This window comes from Moschus berezovskii, chromosome 26 (assembly GCF_049115385.1).
Source record: "Moschus berezovskii isolate FMDL1 chromosome 26, NW_MosBer_1.0, whole genome shotgun sequence".
In the NCBI taxonomy this organism is placed as follows: domain Eukaryota; kingdom Metazoa; phylum Chordata; class Mammalia; order Artiodactyla; family Moschidae; genus Moschus; species Moschus berezovskii.
The window spans coordinates 6114550-6133381 of record NC_142485.1 but is presented as its reverse complement, the minus strand read 5'-3'; the positions used below and the strand labels follow the sequence as shown (position 1 = coordinate 6133381).

The 18832-nt window shown below is 51.3% G+C and overlaps 1 protein-coding gene across 3 annotated transcripts in view; it reads right to left on the bottom strand.

The window, feature by feature from the left end:
• Positions 1-18093, bottom strand: part of LRRC3B (leucine rich repeat containing 3B) — a 91310-nt gene extending 73217 nt beyond the window's left edge. For 2 of the 3 annotated variants that reach the window (XM_055416721.2, XM_088832603.1), the window contains exon 1: positions 17965-18078. The gene's annotated coding sequence lies outside the window, so the exon portion shown is untranslated. Of the gene's footprint in view, positions 1-13448; positions 13552-17964 lie in introns of all 3 variants that reach the window. The other variant, XM_055416726.2, reaches the window with a different exon arrangement.
• Between the last annotated feature and the right edge of the window lie 739 nt (positions 18094-18832).

Below are 18832 nucleotides of genomic sequence, written 5' to 3'. Positions count from 1 at the left end.
TATTCGTGAAATAACCCTAACACAGGGGAGGTGGAATAAAAATGGCATGTGTGTTTCTAAAGGTCAGACATGAAGGGAAAGGCCGAATGAGAAAAGCTGGAATTGAAGAATTCTATATTTCTAAGCAGGAGGGTCTGTATAAGCTTTCATAGTCATCAGGGTGACTTAGGGAGCTCGTTCAAAATGCAGATTCCTAGTGCCACACTTTCAAATATTCTGATTTAGCTAGTTTGCAGCAGGGCCTACAACTCTTCAGTTTAAGGAGACACAAGGGCTCCTGAGGACGAGGGTCCTCGGAGCACAACTATGAACCTCCAGCAAAAAGAATACAGTGGTGGGAAGGATGCTAAGGTCAGCGGTCCTTAGACGAAGCTGTTCTGAATCACTTGGTGGGCGAAGGTAGGGAGAGCGAGGAAGACTTGATAAAAATGCAGTTTCCTGGGCTCCGCCCAGTTTCTCAGGATCAGAATGAGAGGTACCTCGACAGACATAGGCATCGGGGCTTAGAGTCAGGAACTCAAGACTGTCCGTCTTGAGACCCTGGGGCAGAGGTGTGAGCTTCCAGGCACCTGCCCCACCCCTGAACCTCCCTCCTAGGAAGCAGAGGGTACAGGCGCCGGTTGTCCCCAGATGTAGGTGACCAGTAGTCTCCTTTGGTTACAAGAGAGATCCTAGAAAAAAGATCAGGAGTTTTTGGAAAAATACTGGATTAAGAAAAAGACGAATAGAACGGATTCACAGAAAGAACAAAGAATTGGAAGGACAAGGCTCTCTCTGTAACTTTCCCACCGAGTTTTCCCTGTGGGCTCTGTCTAGGGACACCTCTCCAATGGTGCTCCATATAATCTGGACCTGCACCATCTAGTACAATAACCAGCTTCCAGCACTTGAAATGGCAAGACCAAGAAGCTAAAGACTGGATTTTAATTCTGATTTATTTAAAACTCAAAAACTAATACTCATTCAGTTATTGGAAGAGGTTTAGGTATATTTGAAACAACTTGGATATGCCAATCTGGTTTTCAACAGTACATTGTATGAAATGTAAATATAGGTCAAATAATTCTGATGAAAATTCAGTGTCCAAAATGCAATGGGCTGCAGGGTGTAAAATACACATGAAATTTCAAAGGCTCGGTGTGAAAAATATTTAATAAATTTTAATTTGGTTTTGTTTAAATGATAATTTTGGAGATATTGAGTTTAAGTAAAATAAATTATTAAAACTAATTTCACCTTTTTCTTTTTAGATGTGGAGTATGGCTGCTGGGAAGCTGAAATTAAGTAAGCAGCTCGCATTATGTTCATATTGGACAGTTCAGTGCGGTCAAGACTGTGTAAACCGTGACCCCGAATGTTGTCACTGAATATTTTTAAACCATCTTGGAACGTTACTCTGTAGAGAAAAATGCGTGTGTAAAGTTGTCATTCCAGAGGACCACAGACTAAATTCAAAAATGCTACCATTTTGGAAACTCAATCTTTTCTGGATCTCACCTCTACCCCACCTCCACCCATGACGGAGCAGCCTTCAGGGTAGCTGACAAGTCCCTTCTGAAAAGAAACCTTGGGATTTTCAACTCCCAGTCTGGTGGCTACACACCTTGAGCACCCGCTACCTTTAGCAGCATTCCTTTCAAACGACTTTCGCTTATTTCAAACCAGCCCAAACAGTTCAAGAACTAGCATTGATAAGAATATTCAAAATATTATACTACTGGCTCTCAAAGAAGACCCAACACTATTTTAAATAAAATCAATGGCATCTCTCTCCAAAGGGAATAGTTACAGAGCCAACTGCTCCTTAGGTTAAATTCTGGCATGTTTGCTAAATAAACTACCAAACAGAAAATGACATTCTTTTAAAAATTCCTTCTAACAGGTCTCATCCATCCGAAAACTGCTTTGTCTGTTATCAGCTGTTTACTCACACCTGGAGACAGAGGTTTTTCACTCAGGGTCCATCCACCACTCCTCACTATTACAGTCGTGCTAGAATAAAAGGGATCCACAATCATGGGAGGTCTTTTCTGATTTTTTTTTTTCTCCACTGATTTCCAACTGAAATTTAGCATGTCCTTCAAATTTCAGCACTTCCCTAATAGCTCACCTGGTAAAGAATCTGCCTGCAATGTGGGAGACCTGGGTTCAATTCCTGGGTTGGGAAGATCTCCTGGAGAAGGGAACAGCTACCCACTTCAGTATTCTGGCCTGGAGAATTCCATGGAGTATACAGTCCATGGGTCACAAAAAGTTGGACATGACTGAGTGACTTTCACTTCACCTCACTTCAAATTTCAAGGCAAGCAACAAACTACATTACTATTACCAGGACCTATGATATCAGCAATAAAAATCACAGCTTTTTTTCCTCATAACAACACAATTATTTCAGAAATCCTGAAATATGATTTATGCCCATCATAACTTTATGGTAGTTAATTCTTCCTGACTACAGCACCTCATGGGTTTCCCAGGTGGCGCTAGTGGTAAAGAACCCACTTACCAGTGCAGGAGACTTCAGAGATGTGGGTTAGATCCCTGGGTCGGAAAGATTCCCTGGAGAAGAGCATGATAACACATTCCAGTTTTCTCACCTGGAGAATGCCATGGACAGAGGAGCCTGGCGGGCAACACTCTACAGGGCTACAGAAAGTCGGACACGGCTGAGGCAACTCAGCCTGCACACACGCATAGCACCTCATAACACAGAGGCAACTCTTGGTCAATTTCTAGTCTGGTCATTGTGGGTGAGGTGCATTCTTCACCTGGCCATCCAGACACGGAACATGCTTCACGGTCTTACCTGTCTACACTTGCTTGTCCTTCACGGATACATGGGAAGAAATCAGCTATTTGAATTATTTGTTAGAGTTTTGCAAAAATGAGAATTTGTAACTCTTTATAAGTTAGCATTGTTTTTTGAAGTATGATAGGTGAGTCAGTTACAAGTCTTTACCAGGCAAATTCAAACACATCTGACGGTTAAGCTAACTATTAAAGTGTGTTATTTAAAGTAATTCTTAAAACACAGTGACAGATTGGGCAGTGATACAGGCCATGAATAAGGTTGTAAGTTCTGTGAAATTCAGTGTGTTTCTGTATTTTTTTGTTCTTAGTAATTCTACATTCCTTTTACATTTTGACTTTTTCTTTACATTTTATTTAAACAAATAAAAATATTAATTTTAACATTAATATTTATTAGTATTTTAAATTGTATTCAAAATAAAATGTAAAAAAAAAAATAATAAGCAATACGTAGATTTCACCAGACTGCCAAAAGAATACATAGCAGGAAAAAAAGTTAAAACCCCCTTACCCAAGTCTTCAGTTCAGTTCAGTTCAGTCACTCAGTCGTGTCCGACTCTCTGCAACCCCATGAATCACAGCACGCCAGGCCTCCCTGTCCATCACCAACTCCCGGAGTTCACTCAAACTCATGTCCACAGAGTTGGTGATGCCATCCAGCCATCTCATTCTCTGTTGTCCCCTTCTCCTCCTGCCCCCAATCCCTCCCAGCATCAGAGTCTTTTCCAGTGAGTCAACCCAAGCCTTAGGGGACTCCAAATGCGCACGTGTTTTTAACTCAGGGCACCTGCTCCTAGTAGAATCCACAGGGTTACTGAGCGCCCATCAGGACCACCCTCACACTGCCTTCTCCGCCCACAAATGAGTAGCAGAAAGTCTATTTCAGCCTCTATTCTTGCCAGCACATAGCAAAGGGAGAGGAACGTGGCTGTTTATGGGAGTGACGCTGCACAGCTTCACCGGAGAAAGCCCTGGAAGCTGACGACGACTGAGAGACTTGGGAGCCTGCGGAGCAAACAGTAACTTCCTAGTAATTCAGTGAAATGCCATTAATTTTTCTTAGAAACCAGCTGGCTCTTCCACCCTCAATATGAAAAGTGAATTAAAATTTTACCTGTTATTTCTGAAGCTACTTCCCTTCATCGGTTGAGTACCACATGAATGTATATTTAGAAACAGTACAGCACCTTCCAATTAAAAAGAAAGTTAAGTGGGGCTTCCTCAGTAAAACCAGGCTGGGCAGAAGAAAGTGATGCATGTTGGAAGCCCACATTTCTCAGCACTGTTGTCCCAACATTTAGAAACACCCCTGGCTTAAAAACAACGTTGTTGCTTTTAGAAATTTTATTTATTTATTTTTTTTAAAGCACCAAAACCAAGATTCAGCCCGCAATTTAACATTGTCAATACATATTCTTCATTACACAACTGACACGCCAACTGTTACCTAAGCACGTCAGACTCTTCAAATCCCACACCCACACGTTGTGAACTCATCTGCACCCAGATATGAATAAACATGAAGAGCCTCTTGAGGAAATGGCATCTCCATTCTCCAACGGCAAAAGCTGTGGAGCAAAGTCCTCCCAGCATCTGAGGGAATCTCTCGGAGGAACGAGAAAGACCCCAAGAGCCAGCGTGTTGTCAGAAAAAATTCACATCCTTCTATGACAACCTGCCCACTGGCTATTTCAAGTGAAAAAGGACCTTGGAAGTCCTTTCTGATTTTGAGGTCCTAAGATTCTCTTATAAAGAAATGATTTTTCTTTGTTGCTTGACTAAACTAAAGGTTTAATGTTTTGGTAGGTCAGCAGCTTAACTCAGCATTTTCTTACGGAGGATCGGTCCAGGAGACGTTATGTGGGGTGAACGAGGAAAAAACTCAGACTACTCACAGCTTCTTCTCTACAAGAATTATTTTTCCTTCATCTCCAAAACCACAGTTGCAGGAAATTTCCAACACTCAAATGAACTGTTTTTCCAAATGTTCGTTTATCAACTGAACGTTCTCCACTTCATTCAGTAGCGCTCATTCATTCTTTGATTCGACAAGAAGTTGCTGAGTGCCTCATAAGCACCAAGCTGGCCGTGAGCATCAGATACCATGCTACGAAAAAGGCACATCTTTTCCCAGAGATGTTTCTCAAGGTGGCTAGGGACCAGGCTAACCCACAGCAGCCTCCTGGATTAGTCATCTCAGGCTGCCTTAACAGAATACCATAAACAGAGTGCAGCAGGGATTTTGTTTCTCCCAGTTTTAGCGACTGGAAGTCCAAGATCAGGTGCCAGCATGGGCAGTGTCTGGTGAGGGCGCTCTCCTTGGGTCACAGAAGACCCTGTTCTTCCTGCACCCTCCTGGGAGTATGTTCATGGAAAGAGGAAGGGAACTCTCACTGGCTGGCCCCATCCTCCTGACCTCTTGCAACCCTGATCACCGCCCAGAGGTCCCATCTCCAAACAACATCACATTAGTGGTTGCAGCTACAACACCTCCTTTACAGTAAATATGCTATTTGACCCTTAATGTTAATTTTTACAGACCTAAGTGTTTCATAAGGCTTCCCAGGTGGCGCTAGTGGTAAAGAACCTGCTTGCCAATGCAGGAGATGTAAGAGATGCGGGTTTGACCCCTGGGTGGGGAACATCCCCTGGAGGAAGAAATGGCAACCCACTCCAATATTCCTGCCTGGAAAATCCCATGGGCAGAGGAGCCTGGCAGGCTACAGTCCTTGGGGTCGCAAAGAGTCAGACACACTGAAGCAACTGAGCACGCATGCAAGTGTTTCACACCCACCTGAGAAGAGTGAGCCCTTTGCTTCTCCCCAGTTTGGGTCTCGCAGGGGTTGGTGAGGAAGAGGCACCGATGGGGGTTCGAGCCACAGTCGCACCAGACACCTCAGTCCTGAGGGCCCAGGGGCTTAGAGCTTGGAGGGGACTGAGGCAGACCGAGGCTCAGGTCAGCTCCCGGAGCGGAGGGGCAACGTTCCGCACTGGGGCCAGAATCCAGCTCTGATGCGATTTTCAAAGACAGCTGTCCTGACTTCAAGGCCCGCCTGCAACTCTGAAGTGTCTCCTGATCAAGCTCAATTAGGAAAGACCACGAAATGAATACAGATAACACAAAATCAGAGTAACAACTGGTTTCAAGGCATTATAATCAGCCTGAAAAGAAAGTGTTAGTGGCTCAGTAGTGTCTGACTCTTTGCAACCCCATGGATTGTAGCCCAACAGGCTCCTCTATGGAATTCTCCAGGCAAGAATACTGGAGTGGGCTGCCATGCCCTCCTCCAGGGGATCTTCCTGATCCAGAGATAGAACCTGGGGCTTCTGTATTGCAGGCAGATTCTTTATCATCTGGGACCACCGGGAGAGCCGGTTTTCACAAAGCTGCAGTGACAGAATGCTTTTCTCCAGGCCTGATGAAGTAGGCCGGGGGCCTGTCCACTTCTCTACCGCACAAAAGCCAGCATCCACCAAGCACCCTCAGCTACAAATGATTCCACTCTCCTCTTAAGGTATGATCACTTCCGTAAAAGCCTGCGTGGTCAAAGCCAAGCTGGAATGGAAAAGACTCGAAAGAGAGGAAACTGCACAAATTGAAGTGCAGATCCTGACATGACCCCAACTAACACCTCGCAGGGCTGACTGCACCTCGAAGAAACAGTCACCACACACGGCTGTGTGCCCCCTCTTCCCCACAATCTTGAATCCAAGCAGAAGCAAAGAATAGTTCTCAGCTGGATCTGTGACATCCAGCCTTTCAAAATGGCATGTCAAGCTCCTTGCGAAGTTTTTAACAGAATGAAGAAAAAACACTCCTACATTTCTCTTCCCCCCATCGATCGTTAAAATTAAAAAGGCAGGTGAGAATACCCAGGGAGCTCTGGATGAATGAGATGGGATCAGGCTTGGGGGGCACTGAGCACAGGGCTCTGTCCACAGCACACGGGGCCCTGGACCCAATTCTAACCCGTGTCTGGTACTTTGCAAGGGCTTTTATCTCCGTAGTCCAAATGGTTCCTCACTGCAAGGCCGGTGGGATAAGAAACAGCAGAGCCACGTGGCAAAAAAAACAGAGCTCCGAGACCTTGAGGGGTCTCTTACGTGGCCTCACAGCGACTGTCAGTGTTAGCCACTCACTCGTGTCGGACTCCTAGGGACCCCATGTACTATAGCCCTCCAGGCTCCTCTGTCCGTGGAACTTTCCAGGCATGAATACTGGAGTGAATCGCCATTCCCTTCTCCAGGGGATCTTCCCGACCCAGGGATCGAACCCGGGTCTCCTGCACAGACGGCAGACTTTACCATCTGAGCCCCCAGGGATGCGACTGTCAGAACCACATTCAAAACTGGGTCCAGTGTTCAACTGCAACCTTATGGGGACACAGTTTGGGGATCTGGAGTCCCCGCCTCTTCCAGGAGATTGGATACAGCCTCTGGATATGTTTTGCTTTATTTTGCTTATTTTTTTAGTTGAATTAGTTCTACCATTAAACATCAGGAGCTTTTGCATGTGAATCCAGATGTCTGACTTTTTTTTTTTGGAAAATCCAAAGCTTAGACCTGTGCTGCTGCAGGTAACAGGAAGGCTGGGCTAAGAGGAGACCGCGGGGCACTTCGCCCGTAACCCAGATATGATCAAAGCCCCACTCCTCCCACCGGCTCACACTCAGCCGCACAAAGCCTTCACACACTGTGCTGTTCTTTTCTTTGGCACCTCTGGTCACGGGACCCTCCTTCTCCTGAGAGGCCGCCATCTCTCTGGCCAGTTACACAGGTTTTTATCATCCGTCTTTTTTGGATTCACTTCAAATGCCCCTGGCTCCATAAAGTCCATTCTGATATGCCTGGAAGAGCTAACCAGGCTTTGTTTAAGTCTCTTTGACATTTTCCTGTGCTTGTTTTATTGGAACATACTTGCACTATTCAGTCCTGGGTACAGAGTAAGCAATCCCCAAGGTGGTGATCAATACTAAAAGCAAAGACTTCCCATGCATCAGACACTATTCACAGTGCCTTACGCATACTAACTCACTTTAGCCTCATGACGACCAGTTATCATACCGATTTGATGTAGAGAAAACTGAGGCGTGTTAAATGTTAAAAGTTAGGACAGCCTCCCAGATTCCCTGACCCAACCGTTAAGCGGCAGAAGAGGCAAGAGAATGGAGTCTGGCGACCTCTGGATGAGAAGGTGGACTGGCTGGACACTTCGAAGGAAGGGAGGGAAAGAAGAAGGCAAAGCAAGAGAGAAGGAAAGACAGACAGATGAGCTGTCAGGAGTTGGTAACAGCAGATGGAGGCGTTTTCGTGGCAGGAACTGCAGTCTTCGGGTGGGGGCAGGGGCTGCGGTGTGAGCTAGTCATGTTTAACAGGAGACTCTCCAGGAAGACGGCCTTGCTTTAGAATGGCAGTCAATTTCTGGGGTGAAGATGGCCCACCGCAGCTGATGTCAAGCTACCGTATGACCCCACCCAGTGCAGAGCTTGAGAGAAGGGGTGTGAAGCCTAACACACTTATGAACTAGAACTAGGTGCTATGAGCTTGAATGCCTCAGGGTGCAGAAGTGGAAGATGCCAGCTGGAGACACAGGCAGGTGAGGAAGGGTCTACTAAAGCGTCAGAAGGGTCCACTTCTTCCAGAGGCAACCAGGAGCGCCTGAGCCGTTCTCGGCAGGGAGGGCCATGACTGCACGGGCATGAAGGGTTAGACGCAGACAGGCACAGGGCCCACACTTCAGGCGCTCCTCCTCTGTCTCTCCTGAGCGATGACTCTTGTAGCGAGGAAAGTTAGCAACCGTCCCACTCCCTCCCGACTCCACACCTGCGCCTGCGGGCTTCCTCTCCTCCAACCCCTCACCCGAGTCGCAGTCCCTCAGGGTAGTGGGGAGTCTCAACCTGTCACTGCTGGATCTGTGCTACCTAAGGAAGGCGGGCAAAGCAGTGAGCCTGAACCATCTTACAGGGGGAGCCTGGTCTGGGGAGTAGAAATGAAACTATGCCACCGCAGACCAGAGTGCTGGAAGGTGCTTTAGAAACCAGCTGGCTTCCAAACACCCTCTCACCGAGGAAGGAGAACAGAAAGCAATCGTCTTAGCCAGGCCAAAGACCACGAGCTGGTAAGGTCCAAAGTTGGACCAAGAACCAGGCTGCCCGCCTCCCGGTCGAATGCTCTACATGCACATAAGGACCATGTTTCTGAGATGCTGCACACCCCCTGCAGAGTCAAAGGCTTTCTTAGAAAAGTCTTTTTTTTCTACTGAGCTGGTTCCACTTCACCAGCTGGAACAGACAGACACAAGGCAATCTCCAGAAGCAGGGACCTGCTGTCACTTCCCCCAGCACAGGACGACACGAGCCATCTGCTCAGGGAACACGCTGTGACCTCGGTCCACCTCCCTCACTCGAGGTCTCATGATCCAGTCTAAGAACTCTCCAGGTCCTGGCCTCTTCCCACGGGGCCTCCCTCCACCTGCCTGCACTGAGGCCATTTCCTGGTAAGTAGGATGGGCAGGGACAGGAAGTGAACCTTGCAAAGCCATTGTGGCAGCTCTGCTTTGGGGAAAAAAAAAAAAGGATTGTTGGAGAAGGTGAAACTTTCTGCTGAAATGCACCGTAGTCTAATAATTCAGCCTCGCTTCAGGTGAAATTGGCCAAGGCTTCAGGACATCTGGCCAAGGCAGCAATTGGGAACTGAAATGCAGGCCAGCGTTCACCCAGCCAGGACCCAGAGGCTGCAGCTATTCCAAGGAAGCCCATTGTCCCGTCCTTACAAAGGCTTCCTCCAGCCTGGCTGTGGCCTGCCTCGTGGCTTCTTTCAGCTAGAGTTGTTCTCCACTTCCCAAAGCCCATCAGTAGCCACCACCATGACCCCTGGGAACAGGGCAGATAATGACAATCCCTTGGACCAGAGAAGTGAAAACTGCTCTGGGGAGAGAGACCCCGGGGAGGTGATGGCAGCTGAAAGAAAGAAAAGAAAGAAAGTGAAGCCGCTCAGTCGTGTCCGACCCTTTGCGACCTCCTGGACTCTAGCCCACCAGGCTCCTCTGTCCATGTGATTCTCCAGGCAAGAATACTGGAGTAGGTTGCCATTTCCTTCTCCAGGGGATCTTCCCGAGCCAGGGATCAAACCTGGGTCTCCCGCACTGGGGGCAGACGCTTTACCATCTGAGCCTCCAGGGAAGTGGTGGATAGCAGAGGAGGGACCTTGTGTTACCATTTGTCCAGGCCCATCCCAATTCACCCCCACTTTGTCCCGCAACAACCAGGCTCCCTTTCATTCCCGAAAGTGCCCCGATCATCTGTGGTCTCCCTAGCCACAGGCCTCTCCAAGGCGTCTATCAACAGAATTCCAAACATCCACGAACTTGAATAGGACAACAGTCATGAATATGCTTCCCAACAATGAGCTACAATGCAGCGTTTCATTCTATTATAAACGCAGGCCACAAACTTTAGACGGAGTATGTGTAGCAGCAACGCTGTCACCCAAACACACAAACGGGGTGTTTTTCCTATCGTGGTTCAGGCCTGCAGTTACCCAAGGCAGCATCACGCTCACCCAATTATTGGACCACGTCCGATCTCATTACACTGATGCTAGTAGGTCACAGTAGTTTATGTAGCATGAAAACGGTCTCAATAAGATTTGTGTTATAATCTTACGTATTGCAATGGGTCCATTGCAATGTGTCGTTCCAGGGTCCCTAAACTTGTCAGACTGCCAAAGGGCACCATGGCATAAATAAGATTAAGAGGCTTTGGCCTGGTGTTGCAGAAGCCACCTTTGCAAGGACAGAGGACACAGGAAAGAAATCCTGCCCTCGGGGTGAGGTCTCAGCCGGCCACTGAGTTGATCCAGACCTTGAGGAATTACGCAGGCGCCGCCGACAGCTTGTGCACCTCCTCTCCAGGCCTTGATCATTCCCATGAGCTTTCTTCATCTTCTCTTATTTTCATGCCTTTCTTTATCCTTTGGGTTTGGCTCAAACCAAGTATCTGTTCATCTTCCTCTGCTGATCGCTGGGCCCTCTTCCCTCGGGTGGTCCATTTCCCCTGATGCTTGCCCCCCGACCCCTGTTTTCTCCTACCCCCGCCTCCACTGCTTCTCCAGGACCTCTCTCCTGGGCCTCCTGACCCGGCGGGCTCAGTCACCCCTTGCTCATAGGTTTTGTAGCAGGTGCTTCGCGCACCAAGGGTCTGCACACTATCTTTCATTGGGGCAGGGTATTCATTCTGTTGACAGGAAGAGTTTTTGAGAAGCAACTGAAAAACAAACAGACTGCCCACCCAAATAAATGACTCCGAAACACTCCACGGCAGAAGATGCTATAACTCTGACAACCCAAGCTTAAATATACTCTGTAGAAAGGGTGGCAAGCATTCCTGCTTGATAAACCCTCATGACCAGATGTCTAGGGAAGGTCAGCAAGCTGGGGCCAGGATTCCTCGCAGAGCATAAATTCCCAGTGTGGCCACAGAAAGGATCCTGCTTAGTCACTGCCACCCGGGTGAGCCCTCTGTATGCAGGCCTGTACAAGCACTGCTCTTCTAGATCAGGACTGAGGGAAGACTCGAGGGGAAGTCAGTGTGACTTCAGGACCTTCGTGCTTTAGCTCTGGACAAATATACAAGTGCCCTGTGCCTTCTCCCTCCTCCCGCCAGGGGAAATTTGTGTCCTGAAACACCCATCTCCCCCAGCGAGGGACTAACTTAAAGGCAGACTGAAAAGTCTATCAGTGATCTAAAGAAAAGAAGAAGAGGAAAAGAAGGCAGGAAAAAAGCAAGAAAGACGGAATCGATCTAAATTTTGTCACTCCACGCTTAAGAGCGACTCACAATATTATATTTTTTCATTTTTTATATTTGTTTCCATCTCACTTCTACTAAAAGGCACAAATCCTTTTCCAATCCTTTTTTCAAAACCTGTCCCTGGACAAGTATTAACATAGAAAGCAGCAGAGAGTTTAGGAGAAATTGAAACCATAAATTTTATAATATCTGTTAATTTATCCTCCCAAAGAAAAGAGTCTTTATCAGAGTGGTTCTTTTTCTGTACATGCATGCATGCTAAGTCATTTCAGTCGTGTCCGACTCTGTGCGACCCCATGGACGACCCACCAGGCTCCTCTGTCCATGGGAGTCTCCAGGCAAGAATACTGGAGTGGATTGCACGCCCTCCTCCAGGGGATCTTCCCAACCCAGGAACTGAACCTGCGTCTCTTAACTCTCATGCATTGGCAGATGGGTTCTTTACCACTGGCACCATCTTGGAAGCCCTTTTCAGTACTTAATTCATATTTTTTAAAAAAAATTAACTATTATACAGTCCTTACTCTTAACTTACTCACTTTGGGAAGATATGGTCCAAACTTGTCAGGTCTTGAGAAGGTTGCAGACTTCATTCTTACCTCAAATGGCCATTTCATATGTCATGTTGTGATGTATTAATTCACCAAGTTTTTACAAAGCACAGATAGGAATATACCAGTATGTCAGATCTAAGAGCTGCCAACCACTTGTAGAATAAAGCTCATCATAGCCACAATCTGAAGATAAATCCTGTGGATTATTCAAATCTAGATTAAGATATTTTTATTTAAAATAAAGCCAATGAAGAAATAGCTTCTCAGGTTCTACTTGGCTATATTTTCTTTTCCTTATTTTCCCCCATCATCACCTTCAAATTCCACAGATCCTTATTATTCGGGTTCTCTCGTTAATAAAAACAGGTCAAATTCAGATGCTCTGGTTCTTGATTCTCTTATTTTTAACTATCTCACCAAAACTGAGAATTTTAATTCTTACTATGTATCGTGTAAAAATAGTTATTCATTGTGTTTCAAATAAAAAGGTTTAATGTGTTTCATAACCTCTTCCCAGAGCATGCTGCTCAATAATAATAGTTATTCTGTCAACAAACTTGTGTTTATATGGTTTAAGATAAACATACCCCCAATGAATTGCCCCCGTAGAAGTGCTGTGTGTGCCTGAGTCAGTAGAGGGAATATGGACCACACGCGTGGGACAAGGAGACAAGGAACTCCCCTGGCTCCCCTGAAAAGCTAGAAACTGGAAACCAGGATGTCCGCCCAGGGGTGAACAATGTCTTCCTCCTGTGGTTCCGAAGAGAGAGACCCCTTCTCGGGGAGGCTGTCACGTCTCATTTCAATGCCACGTGGTTTCTGCTCCAACCCTGCAGGAATCCAGCTAAAGCAGCGGCCCCTCCTTCAGAAGATCCCCCTTCTGGGATGATTGGAGGTTCAGGGCTCTCCCTGCAGACTGGGGCATCGGGACTTACTTTTCCCTACTTATAGTAAAAACAATATGCGTTTCTAAAGAACTTTCTAGAAAGCGAATGCTTCCCTTGAGATAACCCTGGGATTCGGATCAGTCCGCCCAGCCCTAAGCGGGGACTGAGGAGGTAGGCAGGAGGGGAGGCGGGAAGGACAGCATCGCACAGGGCACAGCAAAGCCCTCTGCCACCCAAGCCTCCTTCCATGTCCCCCACCCCTGCCTCTCCCCGACGTGGGTGTCCTTGCTGCCTAAGGGCCTCCATCCTGGCCTGTCACAGCAACAGGGGTGAAAAAGCTTGTTCCAGAGGACAGAAAAGGCACCAAATCTGCCTGCAACTCTTACCTCCCCCGCCTCAGTGTGACTCTGAGAAACAGGCTTTCCCAATTTCCTCTCTGTTTACTTTTTGTTGATGCAGCTCCAGGGGAAGAGCATCCTGATGCTGTAGCTGCAGGGGAGAAGACAGGGGATGTTCTTAGGAATCAAAATTCTGTCCTACAAGAATGCCGAGGGGCATAAGGAATGCCCAAACTGTAGAGAAAGTCCCCTTTGTTAAAGGGGCTCAGTGAGTGAGACGTGGCAAAGAATAATTTCCCATTTCTGAGCCCCAGGTATGTCTGTTTCGGAGTCCCAGGTATGTCCACCAGAAAGATGTGGTTTTGCCTCAAGTTGACAGCAGCCTAAAGTTTAGGATCAGAAATCAGAAACCAAGGATCAGAAGAAATCCAGGAGAAATAATACCAAATCGCTTCACAGAACACAAAAGGATTTTTCCCTCTGAGTTCCGACATTTTCTCTGATTTTCACAAATAGCTGCAGGTGGGGGAAGATAGAGCCACTCCACTGGACAGAAGGACCTGGCTAAAATGGTGGAGAATGCCTTTAATTTTCCTTAGAATTGAAAAAGCTGCAGTTAGTCTTTTGCTAGAAGACTTATAAACGGTCTACTACAATTTTTGGCAAAAGACATACATTTGTGGTGGAATGGCAACCCACTCCAGTGTTCTTGCCTGGAGAATCCCAGGGACGGGGGAGCCTGGTGGGCTGCCATCTATGGGGTCACACAGAGTCGGACACGACTGAAGTGACTTAGCAGCAGCAACCACTCTACAACCATGGCTTTTTTTCTGGTTATGCAGATGGAGGCATTTATGCCAAATTAGCAAAGAGCTTTACTTTTTTAATAAAGTTCTTCCCTGATCAGTTTTTCACAAATTAATTGTAAGATGCAGAGAAACAACCTCAGTGAAACCAACGCAAGGGCGCATCAACTATTTCAACCAAGGGTCAGAAGACAGTGGTTCTAGTACTGGCAGTGCTAGAAACACACAACAATGACCTTCATCCGGGAACCTCCTTCTGCCTCTGGGCTGGGAGGGACAGATTTGAGAAGGCCCTCACTCTGATATTCTATGATTCAGTCATGAGAAATAGACTCTTGCAGAATCCAGTGCCTACGATTTGTGTCTCTAGAGCAGACCCTGCTTACACTCATATCCCCCTTCCACATCTCCTCACTTTTACAAAGGGGCTTCCCGGGTGGCACTAGTGGTAAAGAACCCTCCTGCCAATGCAGGAGACATAAGTGACACGGGTTCAATCCCTGGGTCTGGAAGATTCCTGGAGGAGGGCATGGCTACCCACTCCAGTATTCTTGCCTGGAGAATGCCATGGGCAGAGGAGCCTGGCGGACTACAGTCCATGGGGTCGCAAAGAGTCAGACATGACTGATGCGACTTATCACACACACTCTCCAAAAGAATCAGAAAGGAACTCCAGTGCCAGGATCCCACCCTGCCGAGGTGCGCCCCAAGGGACCGATCAGTGCCACAGCTCCAGGAGCCTCACAGGCCAGCATGGCACTGCCAACACAGCCCGGGTTGGAGGAAGACTAGGGCCTCACCCACGTCCTGTGATCAAAGGGTCTTTGGAAGTAAGTGGGGTTCAAAGCAGGGACACACCAACTGTCCTCCACCCAAGACTAACCCGTCCCGCCACTTACTGGCTGGGTGACAATGAGCAAACCGATTACTTTCTCCACAGCTTAGTTTTCAAAATAACTCTCCTCCAGGGTTACGAGCAGGGTTGTGCCCAGGAAACCATCAGAGCCTGGCACAGGGTAAAGGCCAGTGTGGACCATCGTCCCTGCTACCTGGTCCCTCAGAAGAGCTCCCCAGCAACCTGCACAAACACCTTGGTGTGGATTTTAAGTCCTCCTTCGGCAGTTGCCAAGGGGATTTTCCTGGTGGTCCAGGGATTGAGAATCTGGCTGCCAGCGTAGGGGACACAGGTTCTCTCCCTGGTCCAGGAGGATTTCACATGCCAGGGGACAACTGAGCCCGGTGCCACAACCACTGAAGCCTGAGGGCTCCAGGCAGCCGGCACCTAGGGAGGGTAGCCCCATTCTCCTGCAACTAGAAAAAGCCTGCCCGCGGAGAGACCCACGGCAACAAAAGGGACGACTGAAAAAGAGTTGCCAAAGGACACGTTCCTCTCTTTCTACAAGCAAAGCAAGTGAGCAGAACACAAACCAGGCCATAAGCATCCAGAGGGAAGCAGGTCCTGGGAGTCAAAAGCTCAATGGTGAGCTTGAGCGAGGGACTTAATTCTAGGATCCTACCTGGAGAGCCGGGGAATTCGGAAGAGACCAAAGCTGGCCTGTGGGGTGTGGCCTTGGCGCTCAGAAGCTGCACCCCAGCCTCGTCCCAGGTCACCCCCACACACACAACTGCTTGGGGCTCTGGAGCTTACCTTCGGGAGGCAGGGAGCGCGCGGCCACAGGGGGCCTCTGGGTGGAGGGGAATGACCCAACTCAGGACTCCTCCGAGTCCGGGCCAGACGATGCCTCTTCCAGAAGGGTCTGGCCAAAGCCTGGGGCCCCAAAGAGGGGTGTGCGCGGAGCTCTGCTTTCTCCCAGCTCGGATCCAGAGATGTCTGCAGGGGAACTGCAGGGACGAGCCGGGGGTCCCCCTCCGCGCCTGCACGTGGGAGAGCTGCGCAGGGACGACCCGAGGGTTTCGGGCGCTCCAGACCCAGGCAAGGCTCAAACCTCTCTTCTCTGCAGCCGGGAGGAAGCGACCCGGGACCGGAGTCTCAGCCAAAGGCGCCTCTTTGAGAGGGGCGTGCACTCCTCAGAGAGGAAGGGTTAAACCAGGAGCTGCCAGGCCTTAGATAGCCTAGCGAGTTCCCCGCCGGCCTCCGCGGAGCCGCGGGGTGAGGGGGGCTCCCCTTTCTTCCCCACAGCACTCTAGGGACCCCCCTCCCAATGGCCTTCCCCACCAGATTGCTGGGGTGCCAAGGAGGAAAGGGGCTCGCCTTCCCGCACCCGCCAAGACGTCTGGAACAGCCCAGAGGGTCTACCTGGGGGCAGAGAGGTGCACCGAGTTCCCTCTGCCCGGGACCTCGGGTCTGGGGGCCAGGCCTCCCCTCCCCCTCGCCCTGCGCCCCGCCTTTCTCCGCATCCCCTCCGGGATCAGCGCTCGGGAGCCGCCCGGGGGGCTCGGGGCTCCCAGGGTCGCTTGCTGCGCCCGGGGGGAGGCGCGGGAGGCGGGGGAGGGGGCTGGCGCTGCAGCCGCGGTCCTTGCGCCGTCCTCCCACCGCCTGGGACCCGGGTCTCCACGCCCAGGCGCCGGGGACACTCCCCAAGCAGCACGCAAGCCTCCCCCCGGAGTCCCGGAATCCCCTTCCCACCCCGCGGCTGCGGAAACACCCCGAACTCCCAGGCGCTGGGCTGGAGGGTGGGCGTGGGCCGGTCGGCCGGGCTGCGGAAGGGGAAAGGTGCAGCCGCGGGGTCCTCCTGGCGCTGGGAAAGCGCCCCCCGACCACTCAGTCACCGCCCAAAACGCCAACGGACGCGGTCTGTTCCACCCGGAGACGGAGATCGCCCCAGCCCAGGCATCCAGAAGCCGGCCTTCCCACGCCCCCCACCCCCGGGCCCAGCATCCTGCGGCTGGGGTCGGCCCCCCGGAGCTTCCCCGGGTACCCGCCCCCTCCCCCAGACGTATTTACACCCCCAGTCGGTGCCCTCCACACTCAGATTCCCAGAAGACGGCTGGGGAGCCGGCCCCTCGCCCACTTGAGCCGAGCTTTTGGGTCTCCCCTCAACCCGATCCGTCTCTACCTTCAGCTTCCTCCCACCGCCCCCCCCGCAACACCCCGCCGGCCACCTTTGCCCCCCCCCCAAACCACTCACTTCACCCACCCGGATCTGCACTTGCCTTCCCACGGCGCACAGCCGCAAACCACTCCGAGGGTTTCATGACCGAGTTGGGGGTGGCACACGGGAGAACCGACCGACTCCCGCCGCGCCGGACCGAGCCCCGGGGCGGGGGGAGGGGGCAGCCTCCCCGGCGCGTCCCATCAATTCTGTTTCACCTCTCGGCTCCTACTCAACCCCTGCAGGCAGGGTGAGCCCCGCTGGGTCCCAGACCCTCGCCCCTCTGCAGGGAGCGAAAAGTCGACCGGCAAGAACACACAGGGAAATAGACAGATGCCTCCGGCGAGGCGGGAGGGGGGCGGGGGGACGATGGGGGAAGGGCGCGAGCGAGAACTGGAGGTGCAACTTGCACGCACTGGCTGAGCGCCGCGCAGCGAGGGGGCACAAAAGTTTGCAGACCGTGGCACTGCAGCCAGCGGCACGCGAGCAAACAGGGTCGACACCCCCGCCCCCAACCTCTCCCGCCACTCGCCAGGAAGGGGGTCTCTCCAAGGATCTGCGCCAGGGAGCCTGGGGGTTGGACACGGCTCAGAAATGGGGTGATGATGGTTCTTCTCTACGGTTTCCGGGGAGGGACGGCCTAGGTACCCGGGCAGAGGGGCCAAGGCGGCGCTGGGCGAAAAGCAACAGGCGGCTGCACCTTACCTTGCGCCAGTCCGCGGCCGGGGCGGCTGCTCCATCCTCGCCGCGCTCGGAGGAGGCGTTGGGTGCGTCTGCGGGGCGGCGTGCGCGCTGCCAGACCCGCAGCAGCCGCCTTCCCCGCCCGACTGCCCGCCGGGCTGCTTGCCTCGGACCGGGCCGGCCGGGTGGGCCGGTTCTCCCGCGGCGGCGGCGGCGTTGGTGCGCGGGACGCGGGCGGTGAGTGGCTGGGCCGCCGTCCCCCGGCGCCTCGGCGGGGAGAGGGCGCGGCCCCCGGGGGCGCGAGAAGGCGCCGCCGGGCTCCCGCTGCAGCGGCGGCCGCCGCAGACCCGGCGCCGGGCCCGGAGCCTCGCTGGAGGGAGCAGACAAAGCGCCGCCCGCCCAGAAGCGATCGGCTCGGTCGCTAGAGGGGAATCGCCTCCAAAGCCGGGCCGAGGAGGAGGGAGGAGGAGGCGGCGGCAGGGGACGGCCAGAGCAGCAGGGGACGAGCGCGACAGCCCGAGCCCAGCCCCGGCGGCGCGGGCGCTGCCCTCCCGCCTCCCGGGCGGGGGTCCGCGAGGGAGCGAGGGGGCGGGGGCTGAGCGATCGCCGCAGCAGCCGCGGAGCCGGGGCGCGGAAGCTCGCTCGGCGCGCCGCCCTCGCCCCCCTCGCTCACACCTCCTGGCATAGCTCCACTCTCAGCATGCTACGGCCCGATCCTTTCTCCTCTGTTTTTTCTAACTCTCGAGATCAGAACCGAATTTAGCTGGCCGCAGCAGCACAACGTGGGGAAATGGGTGGATGAACCTCTAAATGGGAAGAAAGGAGGATGCTTGAAATCCTTTAGAGAGATGATGGTCCCCTGGGTGCAGAGTATCACGCTGGGCTATTTTGC